General features: G+C 41.1%; 1 protein-coding gene across 3 annotated transcripts in view; it reads left to right on the top strand.

The window, feature by feature from the left end:
• Positions 1–12,385, top strand: part of LOC136885569 (MFS-type transporter SLC18B1) — a 186,227-nt gene that overhangs the window by 80,274 nt on the left and 93,568 nt on the right. Inside the window, exon 1 of one of the 3 annotated variants that reach the window (XM_067158216.2) lies at positions 3,813–3,871. The exons of 1 other annotated variant lie outside the window; for it this stretch is intronic. The gene's annotated coding sequence lies outside the window, so the exon portion shown is untranslated. Of the gene's footprint in view, positions 1–3,812; positions 3,872–12,385 lie in introns of those variants that run through there. One more of the 3 variants, XM_067158214.2, reaches the window with a different exon arrangement.

Below are 12,385 nucleotides of genomic sequence, written 5' to 3'. Positions count from 1 at the left end.
GCCAAGTCGTCGTGGGTCAAGATGACGGTATAATCCCTTCACGTCAACTTATCTAGACTATTTACACCCCTCTCGAATATGCTTTTATTTGATGCTATATCAAGCTCTTGTGTCCTATTAATATTGTTAAAAACCGAGCTCGATAGCTGCAGTCGCTTAATTGCGGCCAGTATCCAGTATTCGGGAGATAGTAGGTTCGAACCCCACTGTCGGCAGCCCTGAAAATGGTTTTCCGTGGTTTCCCATTTTCACACCAGGCAAATGCTGGGGCTGTACCTTAATTAAGGCCACGGCCGTTTCCTTCCCACTCCTAGCCCTTTCCTGTCCCATTGTCGCCATAAGACCTATCTGTGTCGGCGCGACGTAAAGCAAATATAAAAAAATATATATATATATTGTTAAGGAGTGTTGGGAGCCGTATTAGGAAAGATCGTTGAAGTATTGAGTGCTGAGTGTGGGGAATGTGGAAAAGAGCAATTGGGTCAGAAATTTCTGTGAAGCGATAGAGAATGCCTAGTAATTTCATAGCCTTGGTTGTATATGTTTCTATGTGGGTCTTAATTTGTAATTTTGTATCGAATATTACACCTAGGTCACGCTGTTGCGTAACTGCGGTGATGGGCTTGTCGAGTAGATAATATGATGTCGGTAGAGGAGATTTACGTAGGGTTATGATCATGTGGCTGCATTTTTGTGGATTGGCGATGATTGAATTAGAACATGAGACTACAGTACTTGTGATTAGTAGCAACGTGGGTGGATCATTATGAATTTGCAGTACCCGTAATTAATATCTCTATATGCGGAACACCATGGCCAGTGATTAGGATCATTATGTGAGAAACACCACAAGTCTGGGCGTTGCCTGTGATTAGTATCTACTATATGAGGAACACGGCGGGATTTTACTGGTCTCCGTAAAAAAAAAAAAAAAAAAAAAAAAAAAAAATTGAAATGGCGTATGGCTTTTATTGCCGGGAGTGTCCGAGGACAAGTTCGGCTCGCCAGATGCAGGTCTTTCGATTTGACTGCCGTAGGCGACCTGCGTGTCGTGATGAGGATGAAATGATGATGAAGACGACACATACACCCAGCCCCAGTGCCAATCATGGTTAAAATTCCCGACCCTGCCGGGATCGAACCCGGGACTCCTGTGACCAAATGGCAGCACGCTAACCATTTAGCCATGGAGCCGGATACTGGTCCCGGTGATACCACTATATGAGGAACACCGTAAGTCTACGTTACTTGTGATTAGTACCCCTACATGAGAAATACCGTGGTTCTACTTTACCAGCGATTAATGAGGGGCCATTGACCTGGATTTTGGACCCCTTTTGACAACAAGCATCATCAATTCAGGATTATGCTTTGGAAGCAGCCTTTTGGTCAGTAATACAATTGTTTTAAGATAGTGTCTGGCAAGGTGGGGCATTACGGGTCGGATCCACTGATAGTTTTAAGTTCATAATCATTGTTCGTCGTCCTCTTTTCGAATTCTAGTCAGTGGGTTGATTTGGGAATTATTTTTAACTTTTCATATTGTGAGTTGGATCCGCTGATTATCTTAAATTCATATTCATCCATTCAGTCTTCATCATCAAGTTTTGAATTCAGCTCAGTGGATGAATTTTATAATTTTAAATTGTCATTACATTTCGCACCATTAGGGGCCGATGACCTAGATGCTAGGACCCTTTAAACAACAATCTTCACCTTCATCAATCAACCTTACCTTAGCGCAAAATTTAAGTAGCAGTAGTTGTCAAAACTTTTCATATGATGATTGAGACATCACAAAACTTTTAGTACATTTAATAATGTATATATTTGCAATGAAATATTGACAAAATACAGCTGTTACAGAAACGTTCTTTTGGCTTTGACATTTCTTGCCCTTTATTTAATTTCATAATAACACAGAATGCGCATATTCAATCATAAAAATAATGGCACGTTCCTTGCAGAAGCAGTTGAGCCCACTGCTACACTGAGGCGAAACGCTGGTATTTCACGATTGAAGAAGCATAAAGAGCTTAAATGTTTTTCTTTAATTTACAGTTTGCTGTTGGTTTACATCGGTGTTGTATCTTATTATATTCTATTTGAAATGTACAGTTATTGTGTTTTTCTTCTATCTAGAATGGCCGGTCTAATTACAGTTGATATGAGCTCTTAAATGGTGTTAATTCTCTTCCTACATAAGATTGAAGTAGCATCATTACTAGGGCTCGGATGCTTAAGACCTAAAAATAGCCCAAATAAGCAAGCAAATATGACCTGAAAATGACGAAATATGACGTAAAAATTATAAAATATGACCCGAAAAATTATTAATATAAATATGTCCATTTTAAAATAAGTTATCATTCGAAACGGCAATTCCTGTGATACATATTTGTTAACTTAATTCTATATTCTTACTTTCATATTAATTTTCTGTATATACATGTTTAGCAGTTATTCACAGTCTATTGTCCTTGATTCACTTATACAACATTTGTAAATACATACCTACAAAGTACTAAGTTCGCTAAGATTATAAGATCACACAACATTTTAAAAGTCAAAACATGTTTGCTCCCTGAATTGGTGGTTTGAAATAAGATAAAACTGGAAATCAATACATTTTTAAAATATACTGGAACGTTTAAGCCTAGATTTCACTAAGATTAACGAAACGCGTTAAAATTTTAACTGAACACTACGAAACGAATTAAGTAGATGTCTTCCAATACGTTATGGTAGGGCGGCAGGGCATATCGTGCAAACTCACACACCTTTTTTTCATTCTTCTCATCTTCAAATGTACTGGTACCTTCTCCTCTTAGAACATCATTTACCTTACACACAGTCATTTCGATTAAGCATGTTTTGAAGTTCCCGTTTTACACTGTCACCTACTATTCCATATGATTGTTGTGCTGAAAGTTCAACACTTCTCACAATTTCAATACTTGCACGAATTTCTAATATAGCAGCTTCTAAACGAGTGATTGCACTCGATATAATTCCAAAGTTGGACTTAATACATGCCTGACCTTCTGACAAACTGTTGGAAAACAATTTCTGCGCAATCTTGATAAAAGAGGCAGAGTATTCCACTTGTATTAACTGCAGATGTGATACCGAGAAGCAGTTTTGTGATTACTAGTTCACATTAGGTAAGTTGAAGATGATTTTCCACAGCTACAGCTGTTGTCAAACCGCCGAAATATGACGTTTCCACGAAAATAGCTCAAAATATGACCTTATGACAAAAAATAGCCAAAATATGCATTTATATGACAAATAAAAATCACTTAAATGCGACGATAATCACTTGATTTTCACCGAAATCCTCTCAGGCAAGAAAACAGAGACAAAGAAAAATATGACTTTTCCTAAACATCCGAGCCCTAATCATTACATTTCATATTTACAGATAATGAGCTTCTGGTTAGATATTTTACAATTGAGATATTCCCTCAGGATATTCTATAGTAGATTTACATAATATGTTGTGAACTTTTACTATTAAAAGAAAAATGATTCTCCTTAACCTTGCTTGCTTACTCGTGACATAGTAACAAGCGAGTGGGAAATATGTATATGTGTAAATGAGACAAGACGTTGCTCAATACAGCTCAAAATCTTTTGGGGTGTGTTAGGAAACTGTCAGATAAAACACTACTACGAAGGAAGGATCAAGGAGGCAGTGGGGGGTCTTCCTTGGTAACAAGGTGGCTGCGGGTCAATAATACGGAATTTCACCAGAGCTGACGTACTGTAGTGACGCAACTGAAGTGTGCTCTTGTGGTCAACCACTGCGAGGGGGTCAGTCTTTCAGTGGTTATCAGAAGAGGAGACGGGGACAGCCGCTGTTACGTAGGTACTTCTTATTTACTTACTCGCAGTTCTTTTACTGTTGTGTTGTCTTCTGACAGGGTCCAGCTCCCCTGGCTGAATTGTGAGCACGCTGGCGTTCGGTTCAGACGGTAATGGGTTCGACTCGCGGTCGAACCGTGGTCTTAATACACTTCTCTTCATCTACTTACAATACACCATACTCTTTTGTTTTCACAGGTTGTTTTACATATATATTTAACGCCAAAAACTTCATAATTGGTCCGTATTGAAAAAATATTTACATTCAAAGATAAAGGGTAGAATTCTCCACCTGTTCAATACTACTTAAAATGTGATTTAATTAAAATGTCACATTTTTATTGTCTATTTTTTGGTACCGGTTTCGGCATTTTTTATGCCATCATCAGCCTAGGGTTAAGCAAACAAGGACATTGAATAAATTACATATGTATGTACACAGATAAACCTTCTCACATACCTAGCAATTTATAATTGCGCCATAACATAAAACATTTCACTACACAAATATCTCCTATATATATCATAATAAAGTTCTATATACAGCTCTGTGCATTTCTGGTAATGTTAAATGCAGTAATTGTGTATAGAATTACAGTAGCTAACAAGTTTGTGTAAAATATTTTTTCTTGACTATCTAAACAGCTGATTAAAATTAGACTATTAACCTTGGAGCAATATATAAAATCTTTTTGAACATTCTATCATGAGAGATTTTAGCATATATACATTATTAGCTATTTTTTTCAGAGTATTAATATATAGTATAAAAGAGAAGACCATTTTATTGTCCGATGTTTGTAAAAAATAGTTCCTCATGGATTATAATCAGAGAGGTATCTTAAATTGGTCAGATTTTTAGAATCAAGTGAAAAACTTTCATGGCATGTGAAAATGAAAACCTACAACCTGTTTTCCAGTCTTTGACCGGGTCAGGGATGTGATGAATGAAACATATATAGGCTGTTATTACAATGGGGTCGCCACTCCCAAGGTGATATTAATGCCTGATAAATGCTATGAAATGATAATGGAGAGTGTTGCTGGAATGAAAGATGACAGGGAAAACCGGAGTACCTGGAGAAAAACCTGTCCCGCCTCCGCTTTGTCCAGCACAAATCTCACATGGAGTGACCGGGATTTGAACCACGGTATCCAGCGGTGAGAGGCCGACGCGTTTCATGGCATGTATCTTGCTTAAATCTTACTGAAATAACTTGACTTAGTAAGGTATAAAATGGTTTTTGAACCTATATTTCAGTAGTATATTAAAAAATGTGAGTGGATTGAGGCCGTAGGTTGACAGGTGAGATTTCATTAAAAACTATGTTTTCAGGTGGTCAAATGTAACACTGGAAAGATCTCGATTCAAACGGACCTAAAAGAAATTGAACACTGTGTAAGTATGACGTAAACGGATCAAGAAAGGTATTAGGCAATTTTAACATAGAAACTCACCTCAAGCACCACGTTACCGGCGAGAAGTTAAAGAGGACTGGCGAGCGATAGGTTTTATGGCGACGATGGGGCAGGAAAGTGCTACGATTGGGAAGGAAGCGGCTGTGGCCTTAATTAAGGTACAGCCCCAGTATTTACCTGGTGTTAAAATTGGAAACCACGGGAAACGATCTTCAGGGCTGTCGACAGTGGGGTTCGAACCCACCATCTCCCGAATGCAGGCTCACGGCTGCGCGCCCCTAACCGCACGGCCAACTCGCTCGGGCTACATGATACTAATAACCACAACAGGAACACGTTAGCGTTGTCATCGGGAAGGGCATCCGGCCGTAAACCTTGACCAAATCAAAATCATTTGCAGAGTGCAATCAATGGGAATTTTGTCCCAGTGTGTTCAATCGGTTCTGTTACCGACTGTACAGTACAGTATATAACAAATGCAAAACTGGTCTCTTAGAGGTATTGTTCAAAGTGTCGACCACCATAATCACGACATCGTTGGCTTCCGGCATGTTCAAGAACTTCTGCGGGACAAAATTCTGACAGCTCGGCGTTTATCAAGAATTAGCATTTATTATTTTCAGTGTAATACAGGTACAAAGCTAACCGGGGCAACAAACCAAACGAAATGTAATTACTGTGCAATAAGCCACCGGAAACCACAGGTCCCTGATACCAGTTATACTCAGAATGTATCCCTGAACAACCTCCGAAAATTTGTCGGTGGAGTTCAACTTCACCCTGTATATTTTGTTAGGTGAGTTCAGTATCATTTAAAACAAATCGTTCGTATACTTTTTCTCCTCCTCCCTCAACTGTAACACTTAAGGGGAGGTGGACAATATTACAGGGAAAAGTGACATAAAAAAGAGGTCAGATTTGAACTAGAATAACTTACTCCATTTTTGTAATATAAATTAAAAGCTCTCAGAACAGGTAAATTTGTACATTTTATTAACTGTTAGCAACCTAAAAGTTTTTAATATTACTACGAAACAGAGGTATTCCATTTTCTTAAAATATAGTACAGTATACCGGCCCCTGGTGATGGGGTAGCGTACCTGCCTCTTACACGGAGGCCCCGGGTTCGATTCCCGGCCAGGTCAGGAATTTTTACCTGGACCTGAGGGTTGGTTCGAGGTCCACTCAGTCTTTGTGATTAGAATTGAGGAGCTATCTGACGGTGAGGTAGGGGCTCCGGTCTAGAAAGCCAAGAATAATGGCCGAGAGGATTAGTCGTGCTGACCACAAGACACCTCGTAATCTGCAGGCCTTCGGGCTGAGCAGCGGTCGCTTGGTAGGCCAAGGCCCTTCAAGGGACCGTGGGGTTTGGTTTGGTTTTTACTACAATATAATTTTTAGTATTCATTCCAAATTTCAGGTACACTTTACCAAGGAACTATTAAATATACAGAGCTGAAATTAAACATCCTATTTATGTGTACTGTCATCTGTAATGTAGACTTAAAAACAACGAGTTTATTCCTTAGTGACCCACAAGGCTTATTTTTCGAAAAAAATATTTTGTCATTTTCATGATCAGAAATTTAAAGTGTCTGAAAATAAAAAGTAAGTATAATTTTTGTTCTAACCAACGTCTGTTATCACACCCCAGGCCTATTAGGCATGATTCTGAAATTTTACTCCCTGAAGTACAGCTATTGTCCGCCTCTGTGGTGTAGTGGTTAGCGTGATTAGCTGCCACCCCCGGAGGCCCGCGTTCGATTCCCGGCTCTACCACGAAATTTGAAAAGTGATACGAGGGCTGGAACGGGGTCCACTCAGCCTCGGGAGGTCAACTGAGTAGAGGTGGGATCGATTCCCATCTCAGCCATCCTTGAAGTGGTTTACCATTTCTCCTCCTGGCAAATGCCGGGATGGTACCCAACTTAAGGCCACGGTCGCTTCCTTCCCTCTTCCTTGTCTATCCCTTCCAATCTCCCCCCCACAAGGCCCCTATTAAGCATAGGTGAGGCCACCTGGGCGAGGTACGGGTCCTCCTCCCCAGTTGTATCCACGACCCAAAGTCTCAAGCTCCAGGACACTGCCGTTGAGGCGGTAGAGGTGGGATCCCTCGTTGAGTCCGAGGGACAAACCAACCCTGGAGGGTAAACAGAAAGTACTGTAAGTACAGCCATTACCTAGAAAAGTGTACCTGTACCTGAAATTCGGGATACATACTGAAAAATGAAAATCCATAGCATGTTTCCAGTCATTTGACCGGGTTAGGAATGGAATGAATGAAGCCCCCATCTAGCGGCGAGGATAGGAAATGTGCCGGCTGCCGAAGCTTGTCGCACTCCTCTGAGGCAATGAAAAATGAATGACGGATGAAATGAAATGATATTGGAGAGTGTTGCTGGAATGAAAGATGACAGGGAAAACCGGAGTACCCGGAGAAAACCTAATACGTAACAGCGGATATCTCCAAGCTCCCAGTTTGATCACCATTTCAATTACTTCAAGGCCTCTTATTCCTACAAAAATTCCTAAACCTCAATATATACTAAAAATAAAATTGTACTCTATTTTAAAAATATGGAATAACACAATTTTCTAGTAACATTTTGGGATGAAATGAAATGTCGTATGGCTTTTAGTGCCGGGATATCCCAGGACTTCCGTAGGTGACCTGCGCCTCGTAATGAGGATGAAATGACGATGAAGACAACACGTACACCCAGCCCCTGTGCCATTGGAATTAACCAATTAAGGTTAAAATCCCCGACCCGGCCGGGAATCGAACCTGGGACCGTCTGAACTGAAGACCAGTACGCTGACCGTTCAGCCAACGAGTCGGACCATTTTAGGATGCTAACAGTTAAGAAAAAGTACAACTTTACCTGTTCTGAGAGTTTTGAAGTTATATTGCAAAAATGAAGTAATATAATTATTTTAGATCCCATCTTATCTATTTTTATGCCACTTTTCCGCATAATGTCGCCCACTTCCCCTTAAAAGAACGGTTTCGTGTATGTGTGTGTGTGTGTGTGTGTGTGTGTGTGAACCTACACTGTACAGCCATGAATACAGCGATTATTTACAGGCTGGACGATGTATTCAGCCACTTCTTACCAATTTGACTACCAGTTTTAGCTACTTACCAACATCATGTGTTGCCAACGCTGCCCGAGAGACTCTTCAAGTGCCCCCACACGGGAAGTCGAGTAGGGTGAGGTCGGAATGACAATGAAACTTAAGAGTTGCATTCCCTGTCATGACAAAACGTATCTCCGTGTCCGATTTCCGACCTATGGCAATTTAATAAAACTTTGTTTTGACCACTATTATCACTAGAAGTTTGGCTACTGAATTGTTTTCCACCCGGCTGAATAACTCAGGTGGTAGAGGAGTGGCCTTCTGAGCTTAAGTTGGTAGGTTCCATGCTCACTCAGTCTGGTGATATTTGAAAGGGCGTGTCGGTACATTTACTGGCACTCAAGATAACCAACCAGTCACCACTGATCTGCATTTAGGGCAGTCGTCTAGATAGCATTCCCTATGTGTTGTTTACCTTGTCTTTTCTTAAATCATTGCAAATAATTAGGAAATTTATTATTTCTTGGTAAATTATTCCAATCCCTAACTTCTCTTCCTTTAAAGAAATATTTGTCCCAATTTGTCCTCTTGAATTCCAACTTTATCTTCATCTTCCCTACTTTTAAAGAGACCATTCAAACTAATTCGTATACTAATGACTGACAGCTCGGAACATACCACTTAGTCGAGCAGCTCCTCTCCTTACTCCCAAGTCTTCCCAACTCAACATTTTCGTAACGCTACTCTTTTGTCAGAAATCACCAAGAGCAAATCGAGCTGCTTTTCTTTGGATTTTTTCCAGTTCTCGAGTAAAGTAATTCTGGTGAGGGTTCCATACACTGGAACCATACTCTAGTTGAGGTCTTACCAGAGACTTACATGCCCTCTCCACAACATCCTTACTACAACCTCTAAACACCCTCGGAACCAGGTGCAGAGATCTATACCCTTTATTTATAATCCAGTTTAGGTGATATCCCAATGAAGATCTTTCCTTATATTAACACCTAGATACTTAACAGTGATCCTCATAGCTATAGGTATGATTTGTTCGCATGAACGATAAACGAGGCAAAAATCATTTTGAAGCGACTTTGAAATATTTTATCGAATCATATGATACTGGTTAAGAAAATGATGATGATATGGCCTTATAGGGTGAAAGTTATGGTCATATAGTGCGAAAGGGTAGAGCCTCCGTGGCTCAGACGGCAGCGCGTCGGCCTCTCACCGCTGGATACCGTGGTTCAAACTCCGGTGACTCCATGTGAGATTTGTGCTCGACAAAGCGGAGGCGGGACAGGTTTTTCTCCGGGTACTCCGGTTTTCCCTGTCATCTTTCATTCCAGCAACACTCTCCTTTATCATTTCATAGCATTTATCACTCATTAATTAATCACCTTGGGAGTGGCGACCCGATTGTAATAACAGCCTATATATGTTTCATTCATTACATTCCTGACCCGGTCAATGACTGGAAAACAGGTTGTAGGTTTTCATTTTCAGTGTGAAAGGGTAATGTGTTAGCCTATGTAATATGATGTGTAATATGATACTGTTATTTTATCTGACTCTGCGAAAGATCCGGTATGGACAGAGTCTTGGGGAAGGAATACGAGATGAAAATAAATAAGTCCAAAAGAAAAGTAATGGAGTGCGGTCGAACAAAGTCAATGCAAGAAATATTATATTATGAAATGAAGTCTTAAAGGAAGTAGATGAATATTGTTACTTGGGTAGAAAAATAAGTAACGATGGCAGAAGTAAGGAGGGCATAAAATGCAGGCTAGCACTAGCAAGGAAGAGCTTTCTTAAGAAAAGAAATGTGTTCACCTCGAACATTGATATAGGAATTAGAAAGATTTTTTTGAATACTTTCGTCTGGAGCGTGGCTGAATGGTCAGCGTTGAGGCCTTCGGTACAGAGGATTACGGGTTCGATTCCCGGCCGGGTCGGAAATTTTAATCGCCTCCGATTATTTCTTCTGGCCCGGGGACTGGGTGTCTGTGTTTGTTCCAACACTTTCCTCTTCATATTCACACAACTCACTACACTACGAATCACCACAGATACACTCAATAGTGATTACATCCCTTCATATAGTGTCGACGTCAGGAAGGGCATCCGGCCGTAATATAGGACCAAATCCACATGTGGGACACAGTTCGCAAACGTGACCCCACAGGTGTGGGAAAAGCGGTAGAAAAAGAAGATACGGGGTCATCACAATTATCATTCTTATCATCACGTGACATCCAGAATTATTATAGTGTAGTTTATTCATTTCATTTTATGGTGTACTTTTTGTATTATTCACATTATGCTGCCACAAGTTGTACGACACTTGTAGCAGGAATACTTAATTAATTAATAATTCATGAATAAATTACATACTTAAGAGTTGTGTTCTTTGCGTCGTGAGGTTTACAATGAGTTTTGTCTCGTCCTTGTACAACAAATTCGATATTTCGCCTATATTAATGTGACAAAAAGCCTAAATGTAGGGAATGTAAGGGTGTAATCTGCCCGAAAGCAGGTCCGAACCTCCGCAGAGGTGTGCCTGAGCCGGAGTTTACGTACGGTAGGGTGGTCAGTTCCTTTCCACTCCTGAATGTTGCTTAACTTCGGAGATCTCTCGAGATCCGGTGTTTCAACACAGCTACGGCCGTTGGCAATGGGACGGGGGGTGTCAAAATTTCTTGTCAATGGGGTTACCCGCAGGGTCTAAAAGATAACTAGCCTATACAAAATTTGGTTCAGATTGGTGGAACGGTATGAATTTCTATAAGTAACAGACAGACAGGCAGACATTCTGCTTTATATATAGAAAGAAAAAGATAGCCAGCCTCTGTGGTGTAGTGGTTAGTGTGATTAGCTGCCACCCCCGGAGGCCCGGGTTCGATTCCCGGCTCTGCCACGAAATTTGAAAAGTGGTACGAGGGCTGGAACGGGGTCCACTCAGCCTCGGGAGGTCAACTGAGTAGAGGTGGGTTCGATTCCCACTTCAGCCATCCTGGAAGTGGTTTTCCATGGTTTTCCACTTCTCCTCCAGGCAAATGCCGGGATGGTACCTAACTTAAGGCACCGGCCGCCTCCTTCCCACTTCCTTGCTTGTCCTATCCAATCTTTCCATCCCTCCACAAGGCTCCTGTTCAACATAACAGGTGAGGCCGCCTGGGTGAGTTACTGATCATCCTCCCCAGTTGTATCCCCTGACCCAGAGTCTGAAGCTCCAGGACACTGCCCTTGAGGCGGTAGAGGTGGGATCCCTCGCTGAGTCCGAGGGGAAAACCAACCCTGGAGGGTAAACAGATTAAGAAAAAGAAGAAGAAGGCGACGCCGAGCGTTGCTGACATTGTTCAATCGAATTAACTGACAATGTTTTTTTTTTTTGTCATGATTATCTTATGGTATAAAATCGCGTGTTTATCGGTCCGTATCGACAACGAAAATTGTGAAGATGATTATGAAGAATGAGAAAAGCCGTAAAGGAACGATGGCTTGAAGAATAAGACAAGAGGGGGCCACGAAAGAAGGAAGGGCTCTCTTTACATTAGATGTTCTGATATCCCAGAGTCGGAAGAAAACTAAATGTGAAGGCCTAAACTTACTGTACAATATCGAAGCTCTCAAAACAGATCAACAATAACATTGCATTGACTTTTTTGGGCGGGGCGGGCCCCCTAGGTCGTAACGCGATCTCTCGGGCCAAGAGAGGTGAAGATAACTGAGAGATGCGATAAATCAAAAAGGTGGGTAAGGAATTTGACAGACTGAATGAGAAATGTCTACGGTACACGCATTAGGCGTGAAGTTTTTAAGGGAAATGGGAAAAGTGAAGATTTACAGAAGAGTGGCGGTTTGGAAGTTGCTGGGAAGGGTGAGGTGTTGAGACGATGTGGTAGAGGACGGTTGTGAAGTATCGTAGATGTTGAAGTGTCGGCGGTGTGGAGAAAGATGGGGAGAAGATGGGCGGACGTAGTGAGTAGGTTGAAAGGGAGGAGAATCTGGCCGGGTAGGA

This window comes from Anabrus simplex, chromosome 14, assembly GCF_040414725.1.
Source record: "Anabrus simplex isolate iqAnaSimp1 chromosome 14, ASM4041472v1, whole genome shotgun sequence".
NCBI lineage: Eukaryota > Metazoa > Arthropoda > Insecta > Orthoptera > Tettigoniidae > Anabrus > Anabrus simplex.
Note: the sequence above shows the minus strand (reverse complement) of the source record. Positions and strands in the feature narration are given on the sequence as shown.